We start from the raw sequence: 2,887 nt of genomic DNA on the forward strand, positions 1-2,887 counted from the left end.
CAAAACTAAGCATAGACTGCCAGGCGACCCTTAGGAATAAACCCCAAGGGCACAAAGACACTTAGGTGAAGGAAACCTGCACTCATGCTTCTTACAGCACCATTTGCAATAGCCAGGATGTGAGAGCAACCTACATGCTCCAAAACACGAGTGGATCAAGAAACGGTAGTATAGGTAGTAGAATATTACTCGGCCATCAAAAAGATAAACTCGCGCCATTTGTGGCAACAGAGATGGAGCCGGAAGGGATCACACTCAGTGAGACAAGTCAGAAAAAAAAATAAGCATCAGATGGTTTCACTTATATACAGATATAGAAAATCTAAACGGAAGTCTGGGGTGGGGAGGAGAAAACTAGCAAGCTGACCATGGATCTGAGGCCTGAGAGGAAGAGGGGTCAAAATAGGGGGAGGAAGAAAAAAAAAAAAAGGGGGGGAAAGGGCCAAAAGGGGGGGGAAAACCCCAAAGAACAACCAAGAAGAAGGGGGAGACCAAATACTATCCCAAAGTCAACATGGCTGCAAAATTTAGTGCATTCTCAGTCTGTTTCTGCATGTCTCTGCCTGTCTGTTTCTCTCTGCCTCCACTCTCTCTCTCACATTCTAATTGCTTGACGACGTCATTCTGCACACCTGCTGCTGTTCCCTCAGCCACCTCTCCCCGTGTTTGCTGCTGAGGTGAGGTGAGCCAGGGGCAGCACCTGCCACGCATGTCTGCCATGGGACACTCCCGCACCTGCAGGCGCTGGCTGCCTTCCCCTGGGCGGCCCGCCCAGTCCAGGGGAGGTGAGCCAGCGGCCATGTACACACTGCAATGGCCACCCGGCTCACAGACAAAACCAAGGGCTCAGGGCCTAGTTATGAATAAAACAGATGCTTGGGGCGCTGACACAGTGACCAGGGGCAGAACTTGGGGGAGGGGGGTGTGAGGTTAGATGTCCTGGTTAGAAGCGGGACGAAGAAGGTGACTGACACCCTGGCTCCCGCGCGGTGCTTTCATGCATTTCACAGCATCATGCTTGTCGGGCTTGGGGAGGGGCATTTTCTCACCCAACATTCTCAGCACACGCACAGTACAAATGTAACGCCCTGCTAAATGACACTGGTGTCTCCCGATACCCAGACCCAAATGTTGGTCCCTCTTGGGAGAGTCAGCTCCTCACCTCTCTACAGGTGACCCTCCTCCCTGAAGCCAGGTCACTCTTCAACAGCCTGTTATCTCAAAGCAGAGCTCCTGCGAAACCCCTCGTCACTCAACGACAAAGAGAGAAGCGATGACCATCATTTATGTGGGAAACTTCTGCGCATGCTCAGCTCCAAAAACAATAACCTAGCAAATGACACTGAACGATACATAGAACTAAAATGGCGCCAGGCAGGGAAGGGCGGGCATGCAGTGGACATGCACAGCCTCAGAGAGAGGCCGGGAGCAGGAGCTGGCCGGGCACCTTCGCTGCTTGGGACGCTCTGCTCTGGGCCAGCTGCTCGGGACACTTGCTGGACGCTGGTTGTGCTTTTTGGTCGACAGCAGAGATCTCCGGGTTTCTTTTTGTTGGTGAAAATGGTACCAACACAGTTCTCCTGTGAAAGCAGGGTCACGCCCCTTGAAGGTTCCCAGTGAGGATTACCTCAGCTCCTGCTAGGCCAGCAAGAGATGCTCACACAGCATCCCTACCGCTCGGGCCTGATCCGTCACTTCCTAAGTCTGGTAATGATACCCTCATCTTTGTAGAAACAAACCCAGCGCTGCCCGGGAACACAGGGCTTGAAGTCACTTGACCTTCCGGGGTACTTGGGCCTCTCCCAGGCCTACGTTCAGGGGTGGGCAGGGAAGGGTGTGGCGCAGGGCTGATGGCACATCCACAAGGGCCAGGCGAAGTGATGGCACAGGTCTCAGCCCTGGGCCGACAGAACCGGAGGTAGTTTGAGACTTTCGTACTACATGAAGCTGACTCTGAGATCTGATCAGGACGCTCGTGGTTAGTATTTTGACCATATCGATGCACGATGGGTAGAAACACTGCAGTGTCCAGTGCAGAGACAGCTATTCTCTTGGGGGGGGGGGTTCACTGATGAATGTATTTATTGTTTTAGAATGCCTTTATTTGCACGTTTTACATTAGGTGTAGTCGCCACAGAATGCCCACCACCAGGTCGGCGACACCAGCACCTCAGCCCCTTGTGCTCTTAGCAACCCTCCTGCCCACCTCCATCTCCTGCCTCCCCCCTCCCCTGCAAACTGCAGAGACCCCTATTCCAGACACAGGCTGCGCCTCTCTGGCTCTCCCGCTGGGCTGGGGAAGTTCCCTGGCAAGTCAGAGCGACAGGAACCTCCCCACTGGTGACCAAATCCTTCGCTTCTAGCTAAGCCGTTAGCAAGGCTGAGTGGGAGTAGCTCATGCATCGCTGTAAGAATTCTTCACCGCATCGCCACCGGACAAGCAGGACACCGCGCCCCAGCGGCAGTCGAGGGAGGAGTAACCTCCAGGAGGAAGAGTTGCACCGCTGCAGCAGCCGGGGCCAGGGTGGGGGGCAGCGGGGCGGGCCCCCCAGCTTCCCCAGCCCCCCACCCCCGGGAACGCTGCGGGTGGGAGCAGCGTCGAGGCGCGAGAGTGGCGCAGGCAGAGACGAAGGTGCCAGGCAGCCCTCGGACACCGCGTTCCCCGTGGAGCTGGCCGTCTTCCTGCCCCTCTGCCCAGAGGCGCCTGCGGCTGACCTGCCCCGGCTGCTGCGGACCTCAGACTTGCGCCACCTCCGGCCGCGTTCCGGCTCGCAGGGGGACAGGAGACCCAGGAGTGGGCGCGGGGCGGGCTCCGGGGCTCCTGGACACGCGGCGGACTCAGAGAGGCTCGCAGGGCGCGGGCAGCGCTCGAGTCCTGGCCCCGCCC

This window comes from Condylura cristata, unplaced genomic scaffold (assembly GCF_000260355.1).
Source record: "Condylura cristata isolate star-nosed mole 26May11 unplaced genomic scaffold, ConCri1.0 scaffold00029, whole genome shotgun sequence".
NCBI classification, from domain to species: Eukaryota; Metazoa; Chordata; class Mammalia; order Eulipotyphla; family Talpidae; genus Condylura; species Condylura cristata.